This window comes from Jaculus jaculus, chromosome 3, assembly GCF_020740685.1.
Source record: "Jaculus jaculus isolate mJacJac1 chromosome 3, mJacJac1.mat.Y.cur, whole genome shotgun sequence".
NCBI classification, from domain to species: domain Eukaryota; kingdom Metazoa; phylum Chordata; class Mammalia; order Rodentia; family Dipodidae; genus Jaculus; species Jaculus jaculus.
The window spans coordinates 15,637,839-15,650,265 of NC_059104.1; the positions used below are offsets into that span (position 1 = coordinate 15,637,839).

The 12,427-nt window shown below is 42.0% G+C and overlaps 1 protein-coding gene and 1 non-coding gene across 2 annotated transcripts in view; one reads left to right on the forward strand and one right to left on the reverse strand.

Annotated features, from left to right (window-relative positions):
- The window catches only part of Hs6st3 (heparan sulfate 6-O-sulfotransferase 3), a 770,396-nt gene that overhangs the window by 413,828 nt on the left and 344,141 nt on the right, over nt 1-12,427 (reverse strand). The gene's annotated exons all lie outside the window — the stretch shown is intronic.
- Nucleotides 3,572-3,680, forward strand: LOC123459737. The gene has a single exon (XR_006636486.1). It is a non-coding gene; the product is annotated as a U6 spliceosomal RNA (small nuclear RNA).

Below are 12,427 nucleotides of genomic sequence, written 5' to 3' on the forward strand. Positions count from 1 at the left end.
GGCACTTGCTTGCAAAGCCTAATGAGCCAGGTTTGATTCCCCAGTACCCATGTAAGGCCAGAAGCAGTGGCACATACATCTGGAGTTCGTTTGCAGTGGCTGAAGGCCCTGGCATCTCTCTGTCTCTCTTTCTCTCCCACAATCTCTCTCTGCTTGCAAATAAATAAATACAAATATATTTTAAAATTTTTATTTTTATTTATTTACTAGAGACAGAGGGAGAAAGAGAGAGAGAGACAGAGTGAGAATGGGCACACCAGGGCCTGTAGCCACTGCAAACGAACTCCAGGTGCATGCGCCAACATGTGCATTTGGCTTTCGTGGGGCCTGGGTCCTTAGGCTTCGCAGGCATGTTCCTTAACCACTAAGCCATCTCTCCGGCCCAAATAAAAATATCTTCTTAAAAAATTAAAAATATATAAATCCTGATGATGACCAATGAGGTACAGGTGGCCGTCTGCTTGGGTACCCTGGCCCAACTGCCATCCGTCAAACTTGCCACATTGGCTCTCCTAACAGAGCTCACAGAACAGCTCTTCCCTTTGCCCAGTATACTCTTCCTATGACAAATCCAAAGGGTCAACTTCACCCAGGTACTCTGGAGTCACCTGCTCAGAGACCTTGCCTGTCATCCTCATTTGAGGTAATCACCACTCACCTCACCAAACCCCAGCTAAGCAACTCATTTTGCTTGACACACTAACCTGAGGGCCTCTGTGGTTGTTTCTTGTCCTCCACACTCCAAACATGCACAGATTGAATGTGACTAGATCCCCCATAGGCATGTGTTTAAACACTTGGTGCTGTTAAAGGAGTTTTGTGGAATCCTAGTGGCATGGGGCCTGGACGGCAGACACAGGGCCTGGAGTTATTATAAGTTAGCTATACTGCTGGAGTGCTCTGCTGCTTGACGGCTCATACATTGTAGCCACTCGCCTCATCCTCCTGCTGCTGTGCCTTTCCTGTCCTGATGGGCTGTATCCTCTTGAATCATGAGCCCAAATTACACCTCCTTCCCTTGAGCTGTTTCTGTTAGGTGTTCTCTCAAAGTCACAGAAACAACCAACAGGCTGAAGGACGAGGCTTGATGGGGCAGGAGGGATCCAGAGCCCATAGCAATGCTTGGCACATCATAAGCCTTCTCTAAAACGTCTGTAATGAAATAAATAAAAAATGGAGTGAAAATATGTTGAGTTAGAATGAAGATAATGACCATCATTTTTAAGGTGAGCAGAGGTGTTGATTCATGGCTGCAGTTGGATGGACACTTTCCACAAACCCAGAAAACTGGGGGAAAAGATATGGTCTCCACCCACCAAAAAAAAAATAAAATAAAAATAAAAATAAGGAAAGGAGAAAACTAATACTTTTCTATTCCATATTGATAAATTTTGTTTCAGCTTTATACTAGCTTCTTTTTAGCACTATTGCTGAATACTTATACTTCATTTAGCATCCACATTTGAAAGTATATAACTCCTAATGTTAGGTTGTATTACGTAAGCTACGTGGAGGACATTAGGGTGGCATCACCCGAACTGCATGGTGGAATAGAAGGTTAAGAACAATTTAAAAAGAGAGAGAGATGTTTTTAAAGTAACAGATGAATGGAAGAATTTGTTTCCTTTTCCTTCCTGGTGTCTCATTTTGAGCCTTTTTTAGTATACGTCTTACTGTTCAGCACTTAAATCCAAGCGTGCACAAACAGCTCATTCAGAGGACAGGAATGAAGTGTAGGACACATTCCTAGAAATAAGAGGTCTAAAGGAATTTGCTTTATCTCAATTCACCTGACATGATGTCATTAACTCCTTGGTCCCACATAGATGCCTCACACAGTGGAAATCACTCCTTTACCCCCTCAAGACCTCCTGAAATTATGATATACCTTCTTCTAGGGCTCCTGTCAGATTCCATTTGTAACACTGAATAGCATTCTGCTCTGACACATATCTATATATGCACCATTCATAGTGTCAAGGGATATAACCTAATCCCTAATATCCTGATATGTTATAGTATTCTTTATAGACCATGCCTGAAAGAACTTTTGAGTCATTATAAACCTCACATTGCAACATTCCTAAGGATACATCTGCTTCGTAGAAATGTTCCCCAAATTACACAATAGGCATCAAAGAGAAAGAGTGATGCCACTACATACCAAACGTGTGCTACACAACTGTACAACTCAGAACAGTTAGGGTGGGCTTTCTGGCTATGAAACTTGCAGCATATGGCATTTGTCACACTGTCTGGCCAGGGGGGATGGCACAGACTCTTACCAGTGAGGCTGAAAATGTTGGCTACAGCAAAAGTGCACGTTAGCAGTGTGCTTTAATGTTTTCATTACAAAAAAAAAAAAAAAACCCTTCTAAGATCAATAGTATTAAAAGCATTCAGTGTGATTTGAGAAAGCATGAAATGGGCAATATATTCAGAAGGAGGTGATAATTATTTCATGAATGGGTGATAAAACAAATTATGTAAAGATATGGAAAGCTGAATTGTAGAGAAAATGAGCCGACGCATGAAAAGTATGCTGTCGTTCAGTAAACATTTTATTCATGAGTACACAAACATAAGGAGACCTTCAGCCTGGGAATATAAACCATCAGATGCTTCTTGGTGAGTCAAGCACCCCTTTATCTGCGATTCCCGAGACAGAGTCGAAGAGCCAAGTGCAGGTCACTGGGCAAATCAAAGCACCTTCCAGGCAGAATTGACAGCCTGTGCCAAGGTGAGAAGGCAAGTGGCACATCGGACTGACCACACGTCATGAAACATTACAGACAGCCATTTTTCAGAAGCTTATCTACTATGCTAAGGAGGAGCTGGGGTTTCACCTTAAGTAAAAATAGGAAGCGATTGAAATATCTTCATAAGGCAAACATGTAGATCAGATTTGTAATCCCACTTTAGCAGGATATAAAGGGTTATGGGGCACTTATTCCTTTCCAGAGAACCTGGGCATGGACAATAACGGAAGTTCTACATGGAGAAGACAGGATGTAAAGAATGGATGTGATTTCATGTTTTGCCAATCTCGCTTCTTCTTAACTGTGCTGGTAAGGGAGTCTTACTTTTACAGTCAACATACGCACTAGATTGTGTGTGTGTGTGCCTCAACACTACAGTGTTCCAATGATTCAAGGATAATATTAACATTTGCTTTAGTATGAAAATCTGATTTGTACCCACATATAATCTCTAGAGAAGACAACTTAGCTGAGAGGCTTGTGTTTTCCAGAAACTTCCAGCCAGATGCGGTTCTACTTTCATGAGCATAGAGGAGGAAGGAAGGGTGAATGTTGCAAGGGACAGAGAAAGATGGTAAGAAAGAAGGCTGACTTGAAAGGAAGGAAACCAAAGGTCAGAAAAAATTCTTAAGCTGGGTCTAGCCACTTATGCCTGAAACCTCGATCCTGTGCAGGGCAGAGAAAATAGAACTGCTGGGATGGTCTAGAATAGCCAGTTAGAACAGACACAGTGGCTCCAGATTCTATGAGAGATTCCTTCTCAAGAAGTGAAAGAAGAGAGTAAATAAGTAACTTAAAATTTTCAAATAAGTGCTTGCTTCAGCAAGACATATACTGAAATTGGAATGACACAGAGATTAGCATGGCCGATGGCCCCTGTGCAAGGATGACACGCCAATTTGTGAAGCATTCCATATTAATTTTTTTTCAAACAAAAAATCCCTTTCCTACTAGAATATGTCTAAATGATATGGTACAGTACATACTCAGTCAACACATAACAAATGTGAGGAAAAAATGAGAAAACAGAAAATATCGGGAGGAAACAAAATCAGAAAAAAAATGTTTTTAAAAAGATGTACAAAGACCCCCAGAGAACATGACATACCAAACCAAACATAAATCAACACTCTCTCAAACATAAAAATTGAATTCTTTCTTGTTTTCCTACAAAGGTGTACCACAAATACAGCACAGGTACCACCACCTTACTGGGCTCTGAGCTGGTGACTAAGCTTTTAACATACAGGCCATGGTAGGACATAGGATATCCAAAAGAAACCTATTCTCCTACGCACGTTCATCCGTCCACCTACCCGTCTATCTATGTTTCATTATCACCAAAATATCACGTCAAGCAGAGCTGATGTTTGCTGCAGACACTACACTGCTCAGCTCAGCTTTATTCAGTCCAGTCAAATATACAATCAATGGAGTAACTCCCAGCACACGCCTTGGTCAGGCAGAAGGACCTTGGCCAGAGCAGAGACTACACAGGCAGAGGGCCCGGGGTGGTGTTTTCTATACTCCTTAGAAAGCTTGAAAACCTCTGACATGAGCAAAGCCCATATGTCATCTGTGACTACGAAGTCATCCCCCAAAGCAGGTATGAAATTGCAATTCTTGGGATGGAGGGATGGCTTACTAGTTAAGGTATTTGTCTGCAAAGCCAAAGGATCCAGATTCAATTCCCCAGGACCCAAGTTAGCCAGATGCACAAGGGGGTGCATACATCTGGAGTTCGTTTGCAGTGGCTGAAGGCCCTGGTGTGCCCATTCTCTCTCTCCCTCCCTCCCTCTTTTTCTGTCAAATAAATAAATAAATAAAATATTTTTTTAAAAAATTGCATTTCTTCTGGGGTAGGGGCTTAAGACAAGGTTTCTTAAAATATATAAGTGAATGTGACCCTATTCGTTCTTTACAGATGAAATCAATTTAAGTTGAGGTCATTAGAGCTGGTCTAAGCAAATATAATGAGTGCTTATAAGAAGGGAATGTGATGTGAATACCCAAGTACACAGAGAGAAGGCCAGCAAGTGTTGAAATAGACATAAATTGGAGGGATGCATCCCCAGTGCTGGAATACCAAAGACTGTTGGTAAAACACTAGAAGTTGAAATGAATTTGGATTGGAAGATAGATAGTTTAGTCAGTAAAGTGCTTGCCTTGGAAGCAAGTGAACCTGAGGTCTAGCCTAGAAAAAAAAAATGTTTTTAGAAAAGCAAAAATAGGGCTGGAGGAATGGATTAGTGTTTAAGGCGTTTGCCTGCAAAGCTAAAAGACCCAGGTTCAATTCCCCAAGACCCATATTAGCCAGATGCACAAGGGGGTGCACACATCTGGAGTTCATTTTCAATGGCTAGAGGCCCTGGTGCACCCATTCTTTTCTGTCTCTCTCTCCTCTTTCTTTGTCAAATAAACAAATCATAAATAAAAATAAAATAAATTTTAAAAGCAAAAATAAAATTGGGGCTGGAGAGATGTATTAGTGGTTAAGGTGCTTGGCTGTGAAGCCTAAGGATCCAGGTTCAATTCCCAGTACTCACGTAAGCCAAATGCACAAGGTGATATATGTCTCTGGAGTTCATTTGCAGTGGGTGAAGGCCTTGATGCTCTCTCTTTCTCTCCCTCTCTCTGTTTCTTTCTCTCTCACCAACATATATACATACATACATACATACATACACACACACACACACACACACACACATATATATATACATACACACACATATATATATATATATATATATATATATATATATATATATATATATATATATATATACATACAGTCTCCACGAATGGTGGCATGTCCTGGGGAGGTGGTGGAGACAGGTGGATTCCTGGGGCTCACTGGCCAGCCAGTCGAGCTTAACTGATGGGTTCCAGGCCAATAAGAGACCCTGTCTCAGAAAAAGGTTCAGTGCACCTAAGGAATGATACCAAAGGTTATACTGGGCAGGCACACTGAAATGCTCACACATGTACCTGCACACACACAAATATGCTCTCAGTCATGCATGCACACACCCAAGCACACAAATTGGTCTTCCTGTAGGGCTCAGAGGGAACATGCCCACCACACTGGACTTCCACTCTCCAGAACTACAGACAGTGAGCACTGCTTCTGAGTCACTCAGTCCACGGCACCTTGCTCTCGCGGCCCTAGAAGACCAACGCCGCCTGTGCCACTTGGCTGGGATCCCATTACTACTGGGACAAATAACTGAGGAAATCAGCTTATATTTTAAAGGGGGATTTGGGCCCTAGTTTTTGAGGCTGGGGCTTTGGTGAGCCCCAATATGGCAGAAGCATATGACTGAATAAGACATTGACCTCACAGAGGGGGAGAAAATATATAGGATGAAGAGACGGGGTGCCACAATCCCTTTGAGGGCATGTCCCCTGTGGCATAAGACCTGGCACTCTTCCCCACCATTTAAAACCCCCACTGCCTTACAGTGGCTCCAAGCTGGGGACTAAAGCTTTTAACACACGGACCACTGCAGGACACAGGAGATCCAAAAGAGGCCTCTTTCCCTCTGCAAGTTCATCAGTCCACCTGCCCATCAAACCATCATGCCCAGCAGAGCTGGTGCTTGCTGCAGACACTCTGCGGCTCAGCTCAGCTTTGCTCCGTCCAATCAAATGTAGCATGTTCAGATTTACACTTGCATTTCTTTCTTGCTTTTCTTTTTCAAATTCTTTAAATTTATTTTCAGGCAGAGAGAGAGCAAGAGAGGGAAAGGAGAGAGAGAAGGAATGGGCACACCAGGGCCTCTTGGCTCTGCAAACAAATTCCAGATGCACGAGCCACTTTGTGTATCTGGCCATATGTGGGTACTGAGGAATGGAAACCAGACAGTCTGGATTTGCAAGCAAATGCCTTTAAGCACTAAGCCATGTCTCCAACCCCTCTTTTTTTAAAAAATAATTTTGTTCAACGTTCTTCTCAGTTGTCCTATTTTGTCCTTCTACAGTTCCATATGGCTCCAATGCTCAAGTCTCCTCTTGCTACAGACGCTTGAAGCTTAGCTTCCCATCATCATAGAAAAGGACCTCATACTTAGTGATTTACATCTGCTGACAAATTATGCTTTAACTGAAAAGCATTCACACTGGATTGTTACAACTGAATATTTTTATGATTGTTTCATCTCCTCTATAATTACACAATAAAAGGCCTCTCCCCTCACGAATGGGAACTCAGGCACCCGCTGATTCAATTGACACTGGGGAAAAAAAAAAAAATGTTGGACTTAGAACCTGTGAAAAGCCTCCAGACAGCAAATCAATCATGAAGGCAGTTATCAGACCAGCCTGTGCCCTTGTGCCACACTCCAGGCTTCCAGAGGTACAGACGTGGTTCACATCCCTCCTGCCTCAAAAGGGCAACCAGTCAGCTGAGCCAGGTTTGATCTGAGTGAGGCTGGGGTAGGGGGGGGCGGTCTCCTGGTTTCTGAAGGGTGGAGTGACTCAGTGAAGACCAGCACCGCAGCTGAGAAGTGGGAACCTGTCCCAAAGCTGAGGGTGCGGCCCTGACACTGTCCGATGGGGCAAAGGTCACTTGTTTTCGTGTGTACACACAGTCTCTGCTTGCCTCTTCCTCCAGGCCTTTCTTCCTCCACTCGGTATCTGGAGCATTTGAGTCAGAGTTGCATCACTGAGTCATAGGGCTACACACTTATGGCCCCTGCCTGGCACAGGCAGAGAGGAGAGTTGCATGTGGCCTCCAGCATTTGTGCAGGAAGAGGGGGCCTATATTGCCTCCCTGATCAGTGCGAAACCCCAATCCCAGGGTTTGTGTTAAAACTCACCAGCCATAAAGCTCAGAACTCACTGGGAAAACCCAGAAGACACAATTAATATATAACTATTTGCACAGTCAATCTTCATGATTTTCAGATTCCCTAGACTACTCAATAAAATTACTTACAACACCCAAATCGATACTCAGAGCACTCTTGTGGTCACTTGTGCCATCTACTCAATATGGCACAAAAAAAAAAAAAAGAGGGTGGGAGAGATGCCTGATGTCTATCTGACCAACTGAGGTCCAACAAGGTTGCTCGCTTGCTGCTAATCCCAGCTTTCATCCAGCAAGCACGTGTTCTCTTCATGGTCTATTTAGCACCATGGTTTTTGCATTTTTGTTGGTGATTTCACTGTTCAAGATGAACCCAAAGTATTGTATGGTGTCCCTCCATTCAAGAAATCTTAGGTAGGCCTTACCAAGAAAATAAGCTCCAGTTAGCCCTGTGTTCTATGATTCTGCAATGCTACCAAGTCATGCCACATATTAAGGTGCCTCTATACAGAAACCCATAGAAAGCTAGGTGATATGCTGATCAGCTGATGAGTGTGTCATGACCCAAAGACGCTAAACCTGTATTTCCCCTAGGAGCGATCAGTACAGGGCTCACCGTACCTTTATAGAACACAATTACCATGCAACCATGTATAGTAATAGGTTTTCTCTATGTGCAATCGACTGCATGTGTGTATACAAACATGTATTTCTATTTTACAAACTACTTTATATACGTGTTACAGTTACCTTCACATTGCTGGACAAAGTGCCTGCATACAAGCACCTGTCAGGAGGAAGGACTTGACTTTGCCTTACAGTCTGAAGGGCAAGCTTCATGATGGCATGGGAGAGATGGTAGAGCAGTCTGGACATCACCTCCTTGCCAACATCAAGTGGACAGTAACAGGCAGGAAAGTGAACAGAACTCAAGTCAGGGGGAAGTGACATATAACACCCCTAAGCCCATTCACAATAGCACACCTCCTCTAGCTCCACCTCCCATCCACTGGGAACCAAGGATGCCAAACACAAGGGTTCGTGGGGGATGCCTAACTCAAATCACAATACATACTCCACCACACTGTGTCACATACTTTTTGCCTACGCAAGGCTCCATGTAGATGATTGTAAAGTGAACAGATGTGCCTGTATCTCTATGCATCTCAGTAGCTCGTAAAGACAAATTCTGGTCTGTTTCCTTTTTATTGAGAATTTATTATATAAACATACTGTAACTTGATCCTAAGACCATGCTATTACCCTTTTTTGTCTATCACCCCACCCCACATATCCTCTCCCCAACTAGTCCTTCTTTTTTGATGTCTCATTCTTTCTGCCCTCCTCCATAGTTTATGGGAATATGACGACAGCTCAGTGTGATGCAGGTTCCATGAAAGCAACAGCATCCAGTATGAGGTCACGAATATACCAGTCACTTCATGTTCACTAGTAGCACAATGCAACTTTTTCATCTTCACAGGATTTCTCAACAGTTCTGTGATGTAGAGCAAGGAGAATGAGTGCTATGTGAGAACATAAGCTGGTGAGGGCAGGCATCTTTGTCAATGCTCCTCTGTGCCTCCTACTTCTGGCACAAATTCCTTAGACCTAGTAGATAGTAAACAAATGAAGGTATTGCTTCACTAATCGATACAACATCTGGTATCTACAAGAAGAGGGAGCAGAGGCAGACTGCAAAATACAACTGCAAAGCATATTCACTTAACTGATAATAATTCTTCCAGTGCCTAACTCTTGGCTAAGAATTGCTGAACATATATTGGCATCAAAAAATGTCATCCCATGTCCCTGCAGAGAGGAAAGTAGGCAGGCCCTCTAAGGAATGGTAGAAAGAGAACATGCTATCAAAGCTACACTTAGCTAGTTTATGGTTCTAAGGAGGGGCTCAGCTTTGTGACTGTCTCATATCTTCATCTTCTCCAATCAATCAATTTGTTGAGTTTAGTTCCTCAATAAATTTTGCTCATATAAACAGCAAAAAATGTGCTATAAGCACTTCAGAGATGGTCAATAATAGCAATGCAGTAAATGAAAAGGTAATCCACAACCATGTTGCTGTTTGTTCCTCACCTGGTGTTGATGCATTACAAAATTTCTGTTATCCCAGCTTTTGGTATTGGGTTACCTCTGATATCAGCCAACCCAACTCTGCAGTGACTAAAACTCTTACACAGAAAAAAAAAAAAATGTTTTCTTTCAATTGACCACAACTATACTTTTAAAACATCCACCCCAAGATATTGGCAATACCAACTGGATGAGAAGAGGTATGTTGGCCAGGTGCCATTTTGCCACTAACTAAAAAAGCTAAGGACTGCTCTGAAAATCTCCTAAATAAAAAAGCAATCTTGTTTCTGGCAAGGAGATCAGCAATGGCCATTTCATATAAATGAATCTGTCATGAATTCATTTGCGCACAAGCTCGATCAACCAAAATAGAAGGAACAGCAGGCTGTGGTGTGGCTTTTCTTTATCTGTTTTTGATAGACTGCCTCTTCTTTTCCTGCCCCGAATGATGACTGCCACCCATGAAAAAACTGTACTGTGAAACTGCAAGAAAATTACTCTCCATTTTAATAGTCAACTAACTTAGCAAAGAGAAACCGTCCCTTTTTATTTTGTTAGCACTTTGCAGATTCCTAACACAAGATCAAGTACAAATATGACCCTCCCTGTATATATCTTCATCAAAATAAGATAAGTGGAGGGTGACAGACTATAAAACACATTCTTTGCTTATTGGTATCCCCACCTGTTCCAGATCATTTGCAGGCCTGCCAATAACAGAAGGAAGTGGCATAAATGAAACATGTCTTTTTCAGTAAGATTCTCTCACAAGATCCACTGAGAACATCAACCGTTATTTGCTAAAGCCAATCAAAGGTCTTCCGTGCCAATGCACACATGGAGACAGCTATGCAAGCCTGTCTTTTCCCCCACCCAACTCTGCCTAGGCCAGTCACATGGCATCCAAGCTGCTTCATTAGGCAGGACCAGCAAAGACAGCTTTCGGAAATGGTATGCCCTTCACTCCAAATGAAAGCAGAACACTTTATTCTTTCTCCTTTCCTTCAAAAGGCAATGAAAATTGCTGTAGCTTAGTAGCTTAGCAAGAGGATAATGGAAGTGCATTGCTTGGCTGTGAGAGGCTTAAGAGTTGAATTATCCTGTGTCCCTTTCATCAGCACGACTTGGGGCTCCTCGCCCATCCCTGAGACTTCACTGGTGAAGGAATAAGACGACTGTGCAACCCTCTCTCTCCTCATCAGCTCCCAACCCATCTGTACCCAACATCATGTTCTCAGACAACTTCCCTCAGGAACTGTAATTTTCTGATTGATGACACACTGTGAGAGGACTCAAATGGCTGAACAGGTCATCTCATTCCCCAAAGAATCACCATTGTAAGGCAGCAATGTCTGAGCCTGAATTTCCTTGGCTATGTACAAAATATCTCAATGGAAATATACCTCCTTGACTAATTAACTCTTATAATGGCAGGGGCTAATAAAAAATTTCATGAATGCTCAAAAAAGACCCACTTTTTTCCATAAAGGAAGATTTAATTTCTTGCTCAGATTTCACAGGGTCCTAGAAAAGACTCCATCTTAATTGAATAAAATATGTCATCTTGAATACCTCAAAGTCAAATTTCATGCAAAATACAAATAATCTCATATGTATTCAATAAGAAATAGCACCAGAACATGAGTATTAGGCTTTCATTATGAATGTATGTATTATGTGCAATTTTGTTAAACACATTTAGGAAGGGAAGAATATGAGAATACCAGTGAAGGAATTTGAGTTGAAGGTGAAGCTGGGAAACCAGATAAGGTTTGTCTTCAGGTAAATGTACCTCTTCACTTCTCATATTTTGTGTATTCAAATTAAAAGGTCAGACTAAATGATATTAGAACCTTTTCAGGCTCAAAAATTCCAATATTCCTAGAGCCCAAGGAACAATATGGACATGAATGATTTCTTGTTTTTACTGAACAGTTAATAAACCACCAGGAAATGAATTTTCTCTCTGGAGGACTAGCTGAGATGAAATTTTTATTTTTAACATATACCTTCTTAATATACATTTTCAGAATAACTATTAAAGTCAGAAGTAAGTAAAGGCCATTAGTAAAGAGCTCAAGAATGGTAACAAATTGGGCAGAAGTCACCATGTGATTGTAAAGCAACATAGAAAGGCTCATTCTGGTTTTCTTTTTCTTTGTCAGCCTCTAAAAGGGATCTGGCTACTGTCCAGTTTAATGTATGTAACACTTGGCTACCTGTGTTTAACATAATTGCAGACACGATATGCATTCATAATTGAAACCTAAGCTCCAACCATCTACTTTTCATCTCATCAAAAACTTGCTAGAGGAAGAAAGGCATTCCACTGTGGACTATGGAAGTCAAAGGCTTGATGGCAGCAGAAATAAAAAGTATTCCAAGGTCAATTCATTTTTCATTTAGGGTGGGCGGGGACAAGCCAATCAGACTGGTCTTTTGTTAATGTGTGTGGAAGAAAGACACAGAGAGAATGAGAGAATTGGTGCACCAGGGCCTCCAGCCACTGTAATAAAACTCCAGATGCTTGAGCCATCGCGTGCACATGTGTGACCTTGCTACTGCTTGTGTCACCTTTTGCATCTGGCTTATGTGGGATCTGGAGAGTTGAACATGGGTCCTTAGGCTTTGCAGGCAAGTGCCTTAACCAATAAGCCATCTCTCCAGCCTTTCCCAGGGCATTTCCATTGGCAATCATTGGCCAGGAAGAGTCTAAAGTTACAATGTTTGCACCAAAAACACAATTCAAAATAATGCATGATATTTA